This window comes from Lichenostomus cassidix, chromosome 9 (genome assembly GCF_008360975.1).
Source record: "Lichenostomus cassidix isolate B80296 chromosome 9, HeHo_3.0, whole genome shotgun sequence".
Taxonomy (NCBI): domain Eukaryota; kingdom Metazoa; phylum Chordata; class Aves; order Passeriformes; family Meliphagidae; genus Lichenostomus; species Lichenostomus cassidix.
In genome coordinates, this window is record NC_139490.1 from 8,112,390 (window position 1) to 8,131,908 (window position 19,519).

At 50.7% G+C, this 19,519-nt stretch overlaps 1 long non-coding RNA gene across 1 annotated transcript; it reads left to right on the plus strand.

Annotated features, from left to right (window-relative positions):
* The first annotated feature begins 2,895 nt into the window (after positions 1-2,895).
* Positions 2,896-18,487, plus strand: LOC146433164 (uncharacterized). Its single transcript, XR_014854011.1, has 2 exons — positions 2,896-16,359; positions 17,150-18,487. It is a non-coding gene; the product is annotated as an uncharacterized LOC146433164 (long non-coding RNA).
* The last annotated feature ends 1,032 nt before the right edge of the window (positions 18,488-19,519 follow it).

Consider the following 19,519-nt stretch of genomic DNA (forward strand, 5'->3'; position numbering starts at 1 on the left):
TCTCAGCCCATCTCCTTCCAGGACAGGGCTGCATGCAGGAGTATGTGAGTCCACGATTTTTGTGCTCTCAAAAAGCTCTTTGTGCCTTTGGTCTTCACTGCTGTGAGATCCTCCTGTGAGGTGGTGGTTGTTTAGCTTGTTTTTCAGTTTAGCTTGTGCGTCTCTTGCCCCACGCTCCCTCACCATCATCAGGGTCCCACAGAGCATCCTCACCCACCCTGTCAGGGGCCATTCCCAGCTCCCAGCCCTGGTCATTCCCCCCAGACACCTGAATTACTCTGCCCTGATCCTCTCCCCGGTCACCTCCGTGTGTTTTGTCACCTCAGCGCTGCCGGGGCTGTGCTGATGAGCCTCTTCCTGTCCCTGCCTGTGCCTCTGCCATCAGCAGTGACCATCCCCAGGCCATCCCGGCAGGGAGCAGGAACCTCTTTGCTGACACCAGCGGGCATTCGAGGGGGTCTGTAATGCTTTGCAGACAATTTTCTCTCTGTTATTGTTTTAAACTCCATGTTAGCCATTCCTGCTTCCCAGGTTTCCGCGTGTTTCAAATTATTTTCCCCAGAGGCATTGACAGCATTTTTCCAAATTGAATCTCATTTATTTTCTACCCAGGTTTCCAATCTCTCTGGGGCCCTTTGTATTATTTCTCAGTCCGCACTGCCGTGTACAATATATCCTAATTTAGTATCATCTGTGAATTATATTACCATGCCCTTTAGTTCTTCTTCTATTTAATGAAGATATTTCCAAGAAAAAAAAATCTAAACTACATTTTATTAAAATAAGAAGGTAGAGTCTTAAAAACTCCTTTGTGGATTTCCAATATGAATTCTAAATCTTTTTCAAAGGAATCTTCAGCGTTTTAAAGAGAAATTAAAATCTTCCAAATACCAAAGTTCGTAGGTGTAAAAATTAATCAGTTTTTCAATTAGCTGAGACCTCTGTCCCTGTGTAGCGAGCTCTGCATAGTGCACTTTCCCTGACAAAGACACCATCTATGTACTTGCAGCAGATTTTTTTTTTTAAACCAGCACCAAACATATGTTTCAATTCCTCAGTAAATTTGTTCCCTTTCCCTTCCTGACCTTTTCAGGTTTGCTCTATGTGGCTGTTCTAGCAAACATGTACACTGTCAGGAATGGTGCTGAAGCAGCATATTTTAATGCAAAATATGCAGGCTTATTCATAGGAAGTGATTTTCAAATTCAGAATCATGAATATTTGCACTGTGAGGTTGATTCTGTTGTAGCTTTTTATTTATAAGCCAAGAAGTGCTGCCTGTTGGTGCCTGGCTGGGAGAGCATCATGCCTCTGTTGTGGGGAATGAGCTGTGCTGTGGGAGCTGCATGTCCTACACAGCTCAGATTTCCAGTCCTGGACAGGGAAATAGCAATGGCAGCAGGCAGTTGGCTGGAGATTCATATCCTAAAATATTTGCTGCATGATTTCTAGCAATGGGCAATTTCATGAAGACTATGATCTGCTTGTGAAGAGAAATAAGATGTAAATTGGATTAATAAATTGTTTGCTGCAAACAGTTTGCTGGCTCCAGAGGACTTTTCTCTTTGAGAAGTGCTGCAGTTTGCTGGGGTCCTTAGTCCTGTCTGGACTGGGGGTTTCACCCTGCATGCAAACCAGTGCTGGGAAAGGCTTCTGAAACACGCCAAGCTTTGGCACATTCTGGCTATTCTGACCCATCCCAGTCTGCCTCTGGCTCCTGCTCTCCGGGGACTTTGCCTCCTCAGCTGGAGATCTCCATGCTGAGCAGGGCTGTGGGTGCTGCTGGAAAAAGTCCTGCTCTGTTTTATCCTCGAGAAAGTGTGGGCTACAGGGGTGATGCCAGCTGGGGTGGGTAGTGCTGTGTCTCCCCTGCCCTCGGCAGTGAGGCGGGCTGGCGATGGAGCTCCGCAGTGTCAGCGCACAGGCTGAGCCGCCTGCGTGTCGCTGTCCCCTTTGGGCTTGTTTTGGAGCTAGAAAATGAGCCTTGTTCTCTGCAGGTGTAGGGACTTCCCCTGGGATGAGGAATCCCCGAGCTCCTGGGGCTGTGCCACCGACATTCCTGCCACCACCGAGGGGGATGCTCCGGGTGGAGCCGCCGGCTCGCTGCCACGCAGCAGCTGTAGGAAATTAGAGGAGCCTTGGGGCTATTCTGGGAAACACTGAGGGAGATTCCCGAGGTTTCCAGAGCAGAAATCTGGCTCAGAACTGCCTGCCTCCATGCCAGGCAGCGATGATGTGGAGCTGGGCGCGGAGCCCCGCTGAGAAGGATGTTTGATTGACAAATCAATGGGATCCTGCAGGAGCAGTGCAGAGTCAGGGAGCCCTGAGATGAGTGCTGTAGGGTCTGGCCCTGTGCTCATGGACTGCTCAGGAGACTCTAGCTGGATGACAAGGACAGCTCTTGTGTGGCACAGCAGGCTCCACCAGGAGACCTGTCATGCCCCTCACATGGCACTGTGCAGGGGCCTGTGGCTGATTTGGGACAGGGTGTGTGAGATATCACTTGTCTGTCCCCTGGCTCAGAGAGGAGGTGGTTGTTGCATTGCCATGGGGGGTTCAAAGGTAGTAAAAGAAAAATCTTTTACTTTTAGAACTAAAATTAGAAAAATGGTGCCCTGTTCACCATCACTTTGTGGAAACTTCAGCCCTCAGGACTTTTCCATCTCTGATTCTGACTCTTGCCCACAGAGACATGCCTGGCTTTAAAAACTGCTGCTCATTTTGTGGACAGGGACATGGTGCCCTCTGGTTTCACCTGAGCAGATGAGAGCACAATTGCTCATCCCCCATGCTAATCCCATGGAGCAAAAATCTTGCCAAAAGAGGGACTAAAAGCCTCAACACGTGCAGTGCTGATGTTTGCACTGGGTCTTCTCCATGAGCACACAAGGGTCCTGACACCTCCTTGGTAACTTCAGTACTGGTGAAGCTGTGCTTCCTTAGCTCTACATTAAAGCCACCTTTTGTTTCCAAAGCTACCTTTCCTTTAAGTCCTGGTCATGATTGGAGGCTCCAGCTTGGTGGGCAGCATTGTGTTACTTAAGCAAGTGTTTGGAGAGTGGCAATACCTGGGGGACAGTGGTGCCTTTATCCCAGGGGACACACCCAGACCTATCCTCCCCCCTGTGCCATGGGCCAAATACCAAGTTCTCTGACTGAGCACCCCTCCTCCCTTTATCAATAATTTTAATCGTTTTAATAACGTCCCCTCGCACGGATAGGATTACGATTAGAAAATGTCAGAGCCTTGTTATCATCTAATTAGAGTCACATTTCAGCAGAATAGAAAGGAAAATCTTCAAGCGCTGCCTTGTGCAGTGAAATGGGAAGAAAGTGATGATTTAAACCAGCTGCGGGCCGAGCCCCGGCTGCAGTCCCGGCTGGGATGCAGGGCATGGCGCAGGACATGGCGATGGGCCCTGGTCAGAGCCCTCTGTGCAATCAGTGCAAACTGCTCCCAGATCACTTTTGCAAAGCGCAAAACTCCGGCGCAGTCCAGTAAAAACAATCAGGCTGTCAAGTTTGCCGGCTAACAGCTGAGGGGGTCAGAGCAGCAACACAACACAAACCAAAATAAACACCACCTCACTCTGCCAAAAAGCCTTTATCACTCTTCTGGGAGAGAGGGAGGCACTTTCAGATGGCTTTAACTTTTCCCTTTTTTTGGTTGTTTGTTTTTGTATGCTTAAATGTGAGCTGAGAGTTAGGATCTCTTTCCGCCCTTCCCCTAATGCCATTACGGCAGGCCAAGGTACTCTTAGGAGAGCCTCTTTGTTTGCCTTTTGCAGAGGGGAGAGTGGGTGTGCTTAACTCCTTGGAAGCTGCCTGGGGTTTTGCTTTGGCTTAGCTCATCCTTGGGCCTTTGCAGGGGAGGAGGATGCATGGCTACAGGGAGAGACAGGGCTCTGCCATGATGCTGGAGGATCCATGTCCGTGTGGGATTTCTAGAGGCACCGTGCCTGGTGGAGGGGAATCCTGGCTCCTCCAGGCTGAATGACCCCAAGGGCTGCAGCAGCACACGAGTGATATTGAGCAATGTCACTCTGGGCACAAATGAGGGTTCAGAAGCACCGTGGCCACAGGGAGAGTGATGCATGCCCTGGCTCCTTGGTCTGTCCACACAGAGCCCCTTTGGCTGCCCTCCCGCTGGGATGTGCCTGCCAGTGTGCCCAGGGAGCTCATGTCTGGTAGCTGAGCAGGGGAGCCAGCAGGGAGCTGTAAAACCCAAAGCCAAGGCAGCTGCTGTGGGCCTGAGCCCTGGCATGGGCACCAGGAGCTGGGATTGTGGTCTTGCTGTTATCCCAGTGGGACAAGCAGAGCTGGCTGTGCTTGGCCAGATTGCAGGGAAGGGAGAGAAAAATGGAGTATTTCTCTCAAAAGTGCCTGCTTGTGCTTCATTCCACTCCATAGGGATAGAACAATAGATTCATAGAATTCAGGCTGGAAAAGAACTCCAAAATCATCAAGTCCAACCAGCCCCAAGGGATGCAGCCCTTGCAGCCACCTTACAGTGCTGTGCTGTGGGGAAGCACGTGGTTCCCCCATGGGTTTAGCAGCATAAACGCCTCTAAGGGTCTTGGCTTAACCACTCTCCCTAGGGCCAAAACATCTTCCCCCTGTGATTCCTGCCTTCAGGAGCCTGCCGAGGGAGCAGAAGGACCACGGCCACCTGCTGCTGTGGTGCTTGCCTGAGGCTGGCCCATGTAACACCAGAATTCAGTGCTGGGAACACCTGCCGTGCAGAGGGGGCTGGACCCCAGCACTGACCAGCCCCACGTAATAAATAACAACAGTAAAAATAGCTATCACTTAAATAGCACTTTACATCCTCAGGATGCTGTAAAACCCCAACTGCTTAATCACAAGCCACTCTCTTGATGTTTAGAGAGAACTGATATTTTTGGTCTCGGAGGAGAATGTATTTTCTGGTGCCAAGAGCTACAGTGGGCTGTGTCAGCAGCTCCACCGGGAGCAGGACAAGGCCACAGCAGAGGCAATTAAAGCTCAGGTGTTACACCAGCACATTGGAGTGACCCAGCCCATGGCAGGGACTGGTTCTGTGCCAGCACCCAGCACTGAGCCCTGCCTCCTCCCTGCCACCGCTCTGCAGCCGCCTCCAAAACTCCTGACATTTTGGGATTTGCTATATTTAAGCAGGCAGACAGTTTAGCCCTGGCCAGGAACCCGCCTGTGACAGTGATGGCTATTGAGAGTGGCACTGGGCTGCCCCCGCTGTGCCCGGGGCCGGTGGTGCCATTTCTGCCAGGCAGAGCTCCCCCCTGCCCAATTAGGGGTGCTGCTAATTTTAAACGAGCTGCTGCCACCAAGTAGGAGCACTTAAAATATCATCCAGCCAAAGTGCCTGTGGTGAGAGCCGAGGGTTGAGTGTGAAGTGGAATCTCCATTCCCTGACATTTCAGGGCAGGGAGAGCTGTGCCCCTCTGCCTGCTGGAATGGGCAGGTTTGGGAGAGGAGGATTCTCCTTGGATCAGTGTTTTCCAGAACTTGGGGAGGGAGAGGGAGGTTTCTTTAATCAAAGGGAAAATCAGTTCTGATTTAATTTTAAATCTTGTGAAAACATTTAATTTGACCTGATGCAAAGTGTTGCATTTCATTTTGTGTTTTAATTAATTTTGTGATCTTTTAATTAGACTAATTTCAAACAAAAATGTGTTTCTCTCAAAACTGGAAGTCAAAAGATTTTGAAGATCATTTCTGCCTCTGAAATGCTGCTTAAAAGCATCAGAGACTCTTTCTAGAAACCCAGGTTAATTCCTGCATTTAAAGAGTTTATGAATGTCATGGGAGTTGAACCTGGTTCCTCAGAAAGTGAGCACTTCTGCCTGTGATCCTGGGATGATAGGGGAGAGGGTCTCTTTTCAGAACTTTCCTGCTCCTCAAAAAATTCAGGGCATTTGTGGGTATAGAGGGAGCTGGAGCCCTTCACTGGCCAAGGGCTTCATAACTTTAGGAAACCTCAGGAATGGCAAAATCTCACACTGCCTGTGTCGCTGCTCATAAAGGAACACAGCACAGGACCCAGCATGGAGCCTCTTGGGAAATTTCCTGCTGAAGAGGCTTTTGTTCCCCCACATTGCCTAGCTGCTGCAGTGGGCAGTTGGAGGATGAGTCCACCTGGAGAGCCTTCAGCTCAGTAGCCAGAGGGCTGAACCTCTGCCAGCTCCAGCTTCAAGCCCTCCTGGCACTGTGAGTCTCCAAGGTCACCTGACATTGCTTAGATCTTAGCTTTGCTTTAATGCATCACTTTTTTCAGTCTATTAACAAAATAGAATCACAGATTTTAAAATACATGCACGTTTACATAGTATTATGGCCAGTAAATCCCACTCTGAGGTCCCATGGGTTTTCTCAAGCCATCTGGGCACACCTGAGCTCGATGCATTCCTATGTGTAGAGGCAAAAAAAAAATTTCTTTAGAGAAAAGTGTTAAAAATGTCAGTGGATGGCTGTAGCTGCAGCACAGGCTCAGGGGACAGATGCTCAGCCGCTGCTCTCCCGCTGTTCCTCATCACACAGGAGTTGCCAATGCCTGTATGAAGGAGACTTTCAGACCACACTGAGCCTGAAGTGAGGAACCTGCTTGTCTGCTGACCATCATCAGGGCTTGGGCACAGCAGGGCATCTCCAAAAGAGTCCCCTGCCCTGGAGAGCTAAGTGTGTGTCACCCTGGAATACTGTTCCCTGCTCAGTGCTTTGCCAAGGCAGCTCCAGCACTCTCTGGGTGCATCCAAAGGTTGTAGTGAGTCTCCTCTTGGGCTTCAGGGAGCAGAAGCATCCACCTGCCTGATGCTGGTGTAGGAGAACAGGCTCATGCAGGTGCAGCCAGGTACAACCTCCAACTCCACCATACCCAGAGCTCCCATTTGAAAACCTGCAGGTGATGGGACAAAGGAGCCATGCTAGGGCAGAAGGACCACTGGCTGATGCTGATCCTGTGAGATGAAGGGAGATTTTTGGAAACTAAAAAATTGGGAATTTAACAACATCCCCACCCCTGGTGGAGGTTATCACAGGGCTGGCAAGATGGGCTGTTGCTTTTTCTAGAGCCCTTGTTGGTGCTTCACATCTACTAATTTCAGTTTATAATTGGATTGTGTGTATCCATCCAACTTTGTCCAGTTGGGACACTTGGGAAGCAGACAATGGAGGAGCTGCCCACTGTTGTACATAACTTTTTTTACATGATATTGAAAGGAGAACAGGGATCAGATACCTCAACTGCTTTTGGGAAGTTCAGACTGCATTTTGGGAAGGGTGAGGGCTGCATTAGCAGGAGATAATTTTGTACAGCATGGCAGGGGCACACAGATGAACTCCTACCCTTGGTGGGCACAGAGCAGGGCTTTACTGAACATGTGTGCTCTTGGATTGACTCAGCTGGTGGGAATGTGTTCCTCTGTACCACTGACCTGCTCCCAGCCACCCCCAGAGCCCTTTCTCCATGCTGGTACTCCTGAGTGTATTTTCTCTGCTCGGCGATTAGAAGTCAGCACTCTGAGGCTGCAGAACAAAACACTTTCCTTGAGATGGCATTTGCATTTGAAAGGCAGGGTGGCTGTTCCAGGGACTTCGCTACTTCACTAACTTCTTCTGTACAGTCTCCTGGCTCCGTTCTCACAGTGCTTAATTTGGGGCTCCATGCTCTGATCCCAGCGACCTGCATCTGGCTCGAAGCCAGCCTTAATTGCCCTGTCTCGGGGTGGCTGGGAGAGCCATCCAGCTCCAGCACAAATTACAGAGCTCTGAGGATGGCTGCAGTTTGTGTCCTGCTGCCCCCAGTTCCTGGGAACTCTCCTGGCAATCAGCAAATGATGTGACTCACGTTCAAAGAAGCCAGATCCACTCCAGCCTAGCATGATATTTTGATTAGTAAGAGGCTGGCATAAGAGCTGAGAGGTTCCTCTGTGTGTGACAGGCTGTGAGTGTTATTCCCCCACTGCACCAGGCTCCTGCTCACTGCTGCAGCTCTGGGGAGTGAGTAAGGACCATGCTGGGGTGCACACTTGCACCTCACCTTCCCTGCCATGGGGTGAGGAGCTCCTGCTGACCAGCCACCCTGGCAGGACGCTCACAGCCCTGCTCTGCCTGCAGGACTGGGCTCGGTCCCCTTGGGGCAGGTTTGGTGATGCAAGCAGGGCTTTGGTGGCAAAGCTGTGTAACCCAGCCCTGCCTGGCCCCTCCTTTCATTGCACGAAAATTTTACAGCTGGAAGTCAGGCTTTGTTTGCCCAGAAACCCAGGCAGTTTGCAGGAGAGTGACTTTAGTCCCCAGATGTGCAGGTGAGATGGGAAATTGCAAATGCTCACACCTATAAATGTGTGTGCAAGCTATAAAAGTGTGGGATGTGCTCAGAAATGCTCACTTTTATCAGCTCTACCTACTTCTGGAGATACCTGGTTAATTTATCAACTGAAAAGCTCCATCTCGCTAAAAGTCTCATTTCCATATTCTTTCCAGATGGTCAAGATGCCACAGAGACAGTTTCTAAGTAAATAACTTGCTTCTTCATGCAACCTACTGCCAGCCTCCCAAGTAGCTGCCCCAGATGGCTGGAGAGAGTACCTGGGTTGTGAAAGGAAGCGCCGAGTTGCATGAATAATAGACATGGGGTGGCTGTGGCTTGGTCCAGCAAATTCTCTGTTTGCAGCCTCAGATCTGGGTTGGAGAACTGCTCGAAGTCACAATGCCTCTTGCTGTGTGTGGATCCAGCACGGCAGGGCAGTGCTTTGGTGGCACTAAGGATGGGGATGCCCCATGGCTGGGCTGCTGCAGTGCTGAGCTCCTGCTCCTTACGGCTTCCCTTTGCACCCCTGTCTGATCACGAGTTAAAACCAAAAGGTTAAAAGCATTTAATTATGCTGATGCTTTCCCAGCGGATTAAACAAGAGGATAAATAGACTACAGCGTGTTATTTTGGATTTGATTTTGTTTTTTAAACAAGGGGAGGGAGGCGGGAGGCTGCTGCTCCTTGGCAGCTGTCACACGTTCCGCTTCTGACGGTGTCAGTCGTGGCTGTGAGGAGGTGTTTCTCTTGCCACTGTCAGCATTTTCCGGGGGAGGCTGAATTCATTGATACAGTCTGTTTGCTGTCCACATATTCACAGCTCATGTGTTACATTTTACATAAAGTAAACTTAGCGAGGGGAAAACCTATTCTGCAATTCTTCAAAGCTAATGCACGCTAAATATATTCTGACACTGACAGGTATTTCTTATTAAATAGCTCTGAACTGCAGTACCAGGTTTTGCTTAAGTGGCATTATTCTCCCCGAGCAAAGACAGTTCATTTATTAGTCATTCTGAAAACCAAATAACAAATATTATTCTCTAAGCAAACTAAACAAACCATTTAAAAGGGGCCTGTCTGAAATGATTAAAGTACAGTGTCTGAAAAGCAGCTGACATTTTAGTGCCAAAATACCATATGGAGGCTCAAGTGCTTTATTAACATCCTTTGACCTAAGCTGCAAAATCTCCCAACACCTTTGAGCGCGGCGGAGCTGCCTTGCTGCGTGCAAGGGAGAGTGTGGAGGCAAATCTTCCTGCCAGTTCTTCAGATGTCATTTTGGCACACTGAAAAGCGAGGTGCAATAATTGAGGGGCTGGATGCGAGCAGGTCTTTTTTCGATTTCTGCCAGAGATACGGCGCAAAATAATTCAACAAAGCCGAAAGCGCAGGCTTTTCACTTGCGCCATAAAAAATAAATATATAGTGTTTTTCTTTTTTTCTTACAGCTCTCTCTTTTTCTCCTAACTAAATATTTCCTTTCTTCTAAGCATCAGACATTATTTCTGGCTTTCAGGCGTGCAAAGTAAAAGAGCACGTGCACCGATATATATTTATTTATGGTCTACATGGGGCCGCCTTTGTGTATCCTCGGCTCTCCTCTGAAGATTTCCTTCACAAGCAGGAAAACAATTTTGTGCTGCAGGTCAGACAGAATAACTGATACCACTGTTTACAGATCCGCGCTCACTGGAGAAGCTTATTAAGCCACAGTTGGGTAAGGAAAAACCTGCTCATCCACACTGGGATGATAAAGCTGTGGGTAAGGGCTTACATAGGTCGGCCAGGCACCAATGGAAACGACCCCATGAGCACCAGGGAGTCACTAGATGCCAGGAGGAGATGCTGGCCAAAGGAGCAGCTCAGACGACCCCTTGTAACATCACTCGGTCAATTGTTCTCAGCCTGTTCCATCTGTAAAATGCTAGGGATCTGACCTACTTTTTATATTTTTAAAACAAATGTTTTCATTATTAATACGAGTTCATCGGATAGTGAGAGGAAATAAGTTTTAGCCAGAGGCCTGCTCAAGAAACATCTCCTGTGAGCACATCCTCGCTGGCTCTGAAGCTGGGCAGCTTGAGTTGGCAAGGATCAAAATAATATAAAACTTACGCGAGGAGTTTAATAAAAAACCTGCAGATACCGAGCTGATGTATGTTATTAACTTGCTTCTCTGGGATTAGGTAGGTCTGGGTAAATGAGGAGATATTGGTCCAGGTTTGCTTTCCGCCGGTGTTGTCCTAGTGACAGGGAAAGATTACGCGCCGCCGGGGATTAGCCTGATGACATGACATCGCCAGGGTAACCACGTACATGCTGATGTCACTGAAGGCATTTGGTCAGGTCCAGAGTTTCTGGCATGAGCTGATTCTTTCCCCCATCAGCATCCTGGGAATGCCCAGCCAGGCAGCACATCCCCAGCACTCTGTTGTGTCCATCAGTCCTCCCTGGCAGGGGCTGTGTGATCCCGGCAGTCGCTCCCTCCTTGCTGATGAGAGTGCATGAACAGCATTTTCATAGCTGGCACCAGCAAGAGCTGTACAACAGTGGGAACACTGGAAGTTCCTCTGTGGACACATGATATGGTTCAATATGATGCTTTAAATAGCTCCTCTTCAGAGAGAGAGAGCGGGTCAGAAAGGCACAATGGCCGTGGCACTGATGCTGTGTAGCCATCGCCGAGTAATGATACGAGCAGCAGATGTGGTTTGTGCTTTCAAAGGCACTTCTGCCGGCAGCCTGCGTTAGGGAAAATGAAGGCTGGGCTGTTCCTGCAGCTCGTGAGAGGGTGCAAGGCATCCGCATGACACGGGCGGAATAATTGGGATCTGGGGAAATGCAGCAGAATGAGCGCTGGAGAGCAGCCTGTGCCCTGGTCGTGCTGCTGCCTTCCCACAGCGGTGCCACATTCCTGGGGCTGGGTTCCCTTCCCACTCTGCTGCCAGGCTCCCGGGCTGGTTTCCTGTCCCCCAGCCGGGTGGTGGCTGCAGGTGAGGCGATGGCCCGCGCTGGCGAACGGCGCCGGAACAGCTGCAGCTCCCACCAGTGCTGCGAGGGAACAACTTCGTTAATCTGACATCGAGAGCAAATGTTGCTAATGAGGAGCCCAGGCTTTGGTAACCATGGCAATTCATGTTCCTGAAAATACGAAACCAAGTCAGGGAAGGGGCCAATCCTGCTCCCCTCTCCGCTCCAGCGCACTTTGCACGCCAGGGATTGCCAGAGGAATACCAGGTCCAGCAGCAGCGAGGAGTGAGGAAAGCTGGAGAGCAGGAGCAGCCTGGGGGCCTCATCCACCCATCAAAGGAGGAGCTTACCTTGCTCTCAAAACATTGTCCTCCCACTGTCCACTCGAGGGCAGGCTGAGCCCCACCAGCCTGGCACAGGGCAGAGTTTTTCTGGTACCAGGATTGCTTCAGCCATGACCCCCAGGCTGGGGAAGGCAGCAGCACTGCTGGCATGTGCTGCATGGTCACCTCTGCCAAGTGGCAATTCGCTGTCTGCTCCTCACACTGTGTCTCCAGGGCCAGCTGGGTTCCCTATAAATTTTTATAGAAAATATAAAATGACATCTGGAAGCCTATGGCAGATAGGCTCTCATTCTTCCTCTAAGCAGGGAAAAGCATTGCCCTTTCTTAATTTTTCACAAATCTTGTTGTCGAGCTCAGTGAAGAAAAAAAACTGGTAATTGGGTAATCCTGGCTGCTGTTCCAGCTGCAGAGCCATCACCAGCTCTACATATTTTTGGAGACTAAACACAAACTCCAGCCTGTGCAATGGCCACAAAGCCACTTGCACAGGAGCTAAATTGCAATGCACTGAGCCTAAAGCAAAGCTAGGATTAAGACCAAAAATATCATTTCCCAGGACAAGGCCAGTCTCAGTTCAATGAGCAGATGCACCCAGGTGCATCCCTGGGTGTCAGGGCATCCCACACAGGTACCCTCAGAGGAACCTTAAATCCAGACTTCGCCCATTCCCCCTGGGCAGCCAGGGATTGCTGCGCTGCTGGTAGAGGAGGAGCAGGCAGAGAGAAGCGTTCTGGTTGATGAGGCCTTAGGGAAATCCACTGGTAAGCGAAAATCTCTAAAGCAAGGAGGGGTTTTGCTTTAATTAAACTGCAGTGGGGCCACTGGTGCAGAAACCTGACAAAGCATGGGGGATTATTTCAGCTCAGGAATGTGGGAGATGCCACGGAACTGTCGGGTTGGTGGGAGATGTCTGTCCAAGGCAGCAGCGAGGGGGGAGCACAAGTGCTGCTGGCGAGTGGGGACACCCCAGTGAGGGAACAAGGCAGGAAAATAAAAAAAACCTGGCAAATAGTAAAAAAAAATAGTAAAGCAACAAAATGACAACCCACACATTTGTAACCGGAGTAAAGCTTAGAAAGAAGATCGATTAGGAGCCAAAAACCCCAAAACCCCAAGGCTTTGGGGCAGCCAAGGTTTGCAGTGCTGCACAGGACAAGGCACAGCTGTTGGCTCTCCTGCTGTGGCCCTGGTGCCTTCCTCAGGAGGTATCTCAAAGGCACCAGGAGCAGGGAGGGGTTTACAGAGTTGTGCCCCCACTGCCTGCAGGGCCAAGGTCTCCCTCCCCAAAGGTCAGCCCTTCTTCTCCCACCTTTTCCCTGCTTGCCCCATCTCCCCCCAGCAGCCCTCCTTGCTTTCTCTGCCCACCACCCTTTGCAGGATCAGGCACATTTCCCCATCTCTTCTGCCCCTCTCTAATCTCACTCATGTTTATAAGCTTCAGGAGGCCAATTCTGGTGCAATGGCTTAGTTTTTTTAAATATTCTCCTTTTTGATGAAGTCAGGGTTTGGGAAGTCCTGGAGGACTGCCTCAAAGGAAGTGTTAGGTTTATGTGCAGAATGAGGCAAAAAATAATAATCTCATTTTACTCTCATTGGAGCAAGAGTTGTCCTCTCTCCCCTCAGCTCCCCTCCTTCCCCATGGCTGGGAAGAGAGAAAAAGCTCCTCCTGCTGCCAGCATGCGTTTCCAGATCCTGGGGTGTTATTCCCTGTAAGCATGGCACATCCTTGGACCTGCAAATGTACCAGAATCTTTCACAACCAGTTCTAGTATGTCTCTGCAAGAGCTCCCAGGGCCCAGGGGTGGTTCTCAACCCATGCTGGGGCTGCTCTGGCCCTTGCTCAGCTTCCCCCATCAGTGTTTGTGCCTAAGGAGCCCCACACCACCCCTGGTAACCCCTGCTCAGCCTCTTTGGCTGCTCAGGTGGCTTGGTCAGGAGGTCCCTCCTGCGAGCTGCTGTCTTTGCTGCTGTGTGATACCATAATAGTTCCTTTTTGGGGTTGTTTTTTGGGGTTTTGGGGGGGGTTGGGTTTTTTGGAAAGGGGTGACTACTTTTCTTTATTGTTGACCTATTACAAATTCCCTCCCATCAGAGTGTCCTGGATCAACCACCAGCACCTCCTGCAAAGGTGGGATCAAGCATTTTGTTCTGCTGAAGAAGGAATGGAGGAGGACAGGGAGCATAGGGGTCCAAAGTGAAGCATTAAGTGAAGAATCAAAGCAGAGAAGGCATCAGGAAAAGACCTCACTGGGGAGAAAGAAGGCAGGGAGGGAAGGAAAGCAGACCTGGGCTTCAGCTGCAGCTCAGTAGGGCTGTTAGGGATGAAAGCTCCTGGCCTGGACACGTCCTGTCCCACTGCTTGGCCAGACAAACAGCAAGGCTTCCAAAAAAGCATCAGCAAAGCAGCCAACCACCCCGTTCACACCTCAACACTTCACAGCCATCTCACACCGCTTACAGCGAAGCTGTGCAGGGCATTTCTGGCATCACCTGAGAGGGCCTGGTGGCCACAGCAATCACTGCTGCCTGGGGGCTGCTGGCCATCGAAGTTGGGGTCCTCCCTTGCTGTGTGTGCCCCAGGGCATGGCTCCCAGTGCTGCTGGAAGTGTTCAGCATGCTCTTGCTACCTGAGCACACATTTTGGCAAGACATTTAGCCTGCCCATGACTCGGGGAGCTGACAGCTCTCAAGTACATCCCAAGGATGAATAGAAAGCGACAGAACAGGTAGCGATTTCTGCAGTCAGTCAGGGTCTCTGCGAAGGCAGTCTCAAAACTGTCTCACTGTCTTAGTGGCCAGAGGATGCCTGTCACAGCCACTTGACCTGCAGGCAGATGGTTACTGTCTGTCTAACACTGTCTTTTGGGGCTTGATAGGCACTTCTAAAATGCAGATAGATGGCAAGGCCTCGCTTGGCAGCTGAATGCCAGTGTTAGGATGTGCAGGACAAGTTGTTGGGGAGCATGACATGTGTCTGTCATCAGGGCCCAACTCGATAGCCCCATCCATGCTCATCCTGAGGCTGGCAGGGCAAGGTCAGAAGGGTGTGCAAAAGGGTGTGCAGAAGGATGGAAGAACAGAAGACTGTCATGGGGCTGATGTCACCTGCCTGTGATGTCACTGCTGTCTTCTTCAGAGGAGCACTTCCAGTGATAGCAGAGCTTCTGCAGTCTGTCTGCCAGCCTGGCACTCGCTCTGTACAGTGTAATTAAGCAAATATATTAATAGATTGGGAGCCGGGGCCTGGGCAATGTTCTTGTGTGACAGACAAATGCAGACATAAAGCAGACACTCCCTTCAGAAGTCCTGCAGGATGCTATTAGTGGGCACAAACTCACATCCCATTAATGCCATTGCTGTTCAGCAACGCCGAGTCATTTACATTTTAAACAAAGCTCCCAGACCAGCTCCAGTCCAGGATTAGCTCCAGGAAACCTGCAAGGCTGTGTCTGTACCAGGGGAGCCTTGGGGTGTCCAGGAATACCTGGCTAGTGAAAACAAACATTGCATGGGCTCATCAGCTTTTGAGCTGATTGCAAAGCCACCCCACAGAGGTGACACAGGACAGGAACAAGAGCATGGGAGATGAGGCAGCACTCATCTCTGCCGAGGTATTTTCCAGCACGGTGGTGTTTGGCTAGGTTGATACTCCCTCATGGCCCATTAGTGAGTTAAAGGTAGCCCATGGGGCGGCCAGTAGGGAAGGACCCTGCCAGCTGCATTTGCAGGGACAACTCCTGCATGTCTGCATCACTTACAAGGAGAACATGTTGCCCATCTCCACTGTAACAGCTCTGCAAGCCCTGAAACTGCCAGTTTCCAATCCCTGGCCTTACATGATGGTCTTAACAAACTATGGCATAAATATGCCAGGCAAGGGAAGGCAGCTTTCACAGAGGATTGGGAATGTCACAAAGCAGGGGATGTTCTTTTCATCGAAAGGGACATCTACTCATTTGAACGGACAGTGCTGCAGAAACAAACTGTTGAGAGGTGTTGGGAGGGGAGGAGAGGGGCACAGCAGCCAAAATCCGAGGGGCTAATTGTGTAAAGCTGGTGAGGAGATGCCTTGGTCTGAGCCACCAGTGTGCTAATGGGGAGGTTGCTTAGCTACAGTGGCGATGGTACCTCAGCAGCCCCAGGTAGGGGAGGGAGAGCCCAGCATAAACAGCCAGGAGGAATAAGGGTCATTAAACTGTTCCCTGAAGACCCTTAACTAGTGGTGGTTGGAGGAAATAAATAAGGAGGAAAAGTTGGTCTGAGTGCCAGGGAGGAAGCCAAGCTGTTCAGGAGATGGCTTGTCTGCTGCCTGAAACTGCCTCTTGTCACTAATTTCAGCTGGAGACTTTTCTGTAGCACGGTCTCCAGCCCTCAAGCATTCCTGGCCTTTTTGTCTCTCTGCCACTTTCCTACTTAATTCCTTCCCCTTAGAGGTGAAGGCTGGGAGCTCTGGTGTGTGGGACTGTGGATGAGGCCAAGCACAGCCCTGGTGCAGCCGGGAGAGTGGAAGGCAGCCTGGGGATGGGAAAACACACGTGTTGCCCCTTCATGTGTGCCTCAGGCTTTGCAGGAAGAGCAGCCAGGTGGCTTTATGTGACCTTTCCTCTGTCGGCAAACATCACCCAAACTGACCTGAGCCTGGAGCCTGTGGTACACATCAACAGAAAATCACCAGAGAAGCTCTGCCCGTGTCCTGATCCCGTGCGGCAGTGGACAGTGGGAAGGGACAAAATCACGGTGAGTGGCACTGACAGCACCAGCTCTAAACAACAGTTAGGAGGAGAATTATTTTAATGAATACATTTCCTTTCAATTGTATGCGAATAGCGAGATCCCATTAGAACGGGGAAGCAATTAAAGCTAATAAAGATGAACACGCAGCACTGGGCGCATGTGGAATAACAAACAGCGAACAAAGGATTCAGGAGAGAGCTGACTCTAATCCAAATAAATGAGCAGCGATGAAAGGGAAAGCAGCTCGGGTCTCCTGCCGTGAGACACGCTTCCTCCCTGCCGGATCCCTGCCCGGCTTCACCTCAGCGTGGCAGGGAAAGTCATGCCCGGGATCAGGATCAGGAGTGGAGGCAGCTGGTCAGTGGGATGACCCCTGCCATGCCATGCCACTTGCCCAGGGGCTGGAGGGGTGGTCATGCTCCCTGGGGAGCATCCTGCTGGATTTTGCACGAAGGTGGCAAATGGCCCAAGCTGGGGCAAGAGGGGCTCAGCAGCAGAAAGAAGGGGCTGGACTGGGAGGGTGGCAGGAGCACATATACTGCCATTCCCTGTCTTGTATTTGTTTGTTGGTGGTGACTGTCCACCAAAATTAACAGCCCTGAACACAACAGGCACGTGACTAGCCCGAAACTATCAAGTGCTATGGTGAGGTGGAGCATGGAGGAAATAATAGCCTCTTACAATGGTGTATTTACACAGTAGGCTCACAGGAAAATTGGGTAAACTGATAATTACCCAAGGATATTATTGGCTTTGGCAGAGTTAATAATAATTAGTACTTCTCCTTTTCCAGGCTACTTACAGGAGAGACCTTTTATAATCCACAGAATACAAAGGATCCAAACCACCCAGAACTGCTTCCACGTGTGGCTTTGGAAAAAAACCACACCGAGTATTTCAGCTGGCAGACTCCAAGGGTGAAAATCACCCAAAGACACTGGGGAGCCAAACTGAGAAATAACAATAACACTAGTAATAATAACAACAGCAACAATAATAATAATAATAAGCAATTTTCTGTATTTGAAAAAAACCTTGTGTCTGGACTGCATTTTCCCCAGTCTATCTCATTCAGCCGAGCCAGAGATAAACCCAGCGCTGACACTTGACAGATTCGTGGGATGCTGGAAGCTGCCCTGCTGTTCTTCTCCCAGCGCTGGCAGCTCCTGGTTTGCTTTCTAGCTGCTGCTTCCCGTGGCAGCACAGCACTCTCTGTTCCCAGAAAGCAGATATTATCCGTCGCCTCTCGCTGCATCTCCTCCTCGCAGTATCTCCCCAGTGCCGCTGAGACAGCAGCTCTGCACCACCAAGTGCCTGGGGCTGCAGTGCCATGGCCAAGGATGCTGTCACCACTCCCTTCCTGCCCCCGAGCCCGGGGCTGAGCACCCAGCCCACTCAGCAGCACCGTGGGGAACACAGCCCTCCCTCCTGCCCCAGCCTGCTCGGCTGCTGCCCCCAGAAACAGCCTTTTCTGGGTCAATGCCTCTTGACAGTTTGGGTTAAATGGGGTGAATTTGTTTTGAGGCATGCTGGAAGAGGAGTGTGTGTGTGTATCCCCACCAGCCCACGGCCTCCTGGCTTGCTGCTGCCTGGGGGAGAAGAGGTGTGGGGTGAGAGGGATCAGCCAGGTGATGTGTATCCAAAATTGATGTGTGTGATCAGCCATGTGAGCACACCTCCAGAGCCGGGTGCTGCAAGGGATGGAGAACGAGAGCTCCGCATTTCGGCACGCCAGCCTCCATCCGGCTCAGCTACGAGAGCAATCACCTCCCCCTGGGTCCCCAGCTCAGAGCTGAGCCCAAATCCCAGCAGCTCTTCAGACATCCCTAAGGCATAGCTTTGCCTGTCACTCCTGCAGCTCCATCTCTCATTCCCACTTCTGCCTCCCCACATTCCACCCCTGTGCAGCCGCAGTGCCACGGCAGAGACCCTCTGTGCCATTCCCTCTGCTGCCCTCGCTGCCCTCTGCCCCTGCCTGCAGCAGCCACATCCCTGGCACGTAGGATGTTGGCTGTCTCTCCTGCTATGGGCAGCCTTCAAACGCTCAGAAATCACCAGTGAAATCCTCCCCCTGCCCCAAGCTGGCCCATAAATCACGGCATTATAAAAATAAAACTGTTTTGTGCGTGCATGCACATTTCAGGTTGCCTTTTAAACCTGAACTTGTTTCTCACACGTTGGCAGAAGAACAGAGGGGAGTTGGAGTCAAAAGGCAAGCTTGAAAAATAAACGCATACTTCTCTCTTGCTGCTCGTGAAGGGCTCCCAGAGGAAAACAGGGAAAAACAGGGCAGGAAGAGGCCCCGGAGGGGTCAGTGTGCCCATTCCCCAAAGCAAGAGCAAGCTCTTCCCCGCAGGCATCAGGCTGGCTGGTGCCCAAAGACTGGGATGATGGGGGTGCCAGCTTGGTGCCCACAGTCCCTCATTTCCATTGCTCTTCCAGTTTTTCCCTTTCTCCTTTTCCCACCCAATTTTCTCTGCTTTCCTGTGGCCGCACGTTCATCCCCCTGTGTCCGTCCCCTGTCCCTGCAGGGCTGCAGCCCTGCTGCGGTGCCACACCCTACCCCGGCCATGCCACGTGTGCTCTGATCCTTTGTGAGCCACCCAAGGAAGAGACTCAAAGTTGTGCTGTCTTAAGCCACAGTTTAACATAATTAGACATCCTGGCTTGAGGGCAGTAATTACTTTTATAATCCTTAAACATATTTTAAAGAAAAATAATTGCCTCCCAATTCAATACCTTTCAAAAAATCCTTTTAAACAGTGCTGCTTCCTTCAAACACAACTCAGTCAACAGTAATTACAATAAATTATTCTATCTTCTAAAAAACATATAGGAATTAATCTATATGTGCAAACTGCTAACCAGTTCTTGTTTACCCTTCCCTCCTGCCAGCCAGGTGCTTCCCAGCTCCCTGGCTGCAGCCCTGCCCTAGCTGAACTCTCATCCTTGGGATCCAGCAAAGGCTCTGCCTGCCCTCACCAGCACCAGACCTGCACAAAGCTCACCCCATCGGGGTTGGGCTGGACACAACAGCTGTAGCCAGGACTTTGCAGCCTTAGCTGCCTTTCAGAGCCCAGCCACGGGCAGGCACCACCAAATTTACCACCTTTTTAGGCAGAACTTCGCTGTGACCTGTGAGGCAAAGGTGGCACAAGTCTTG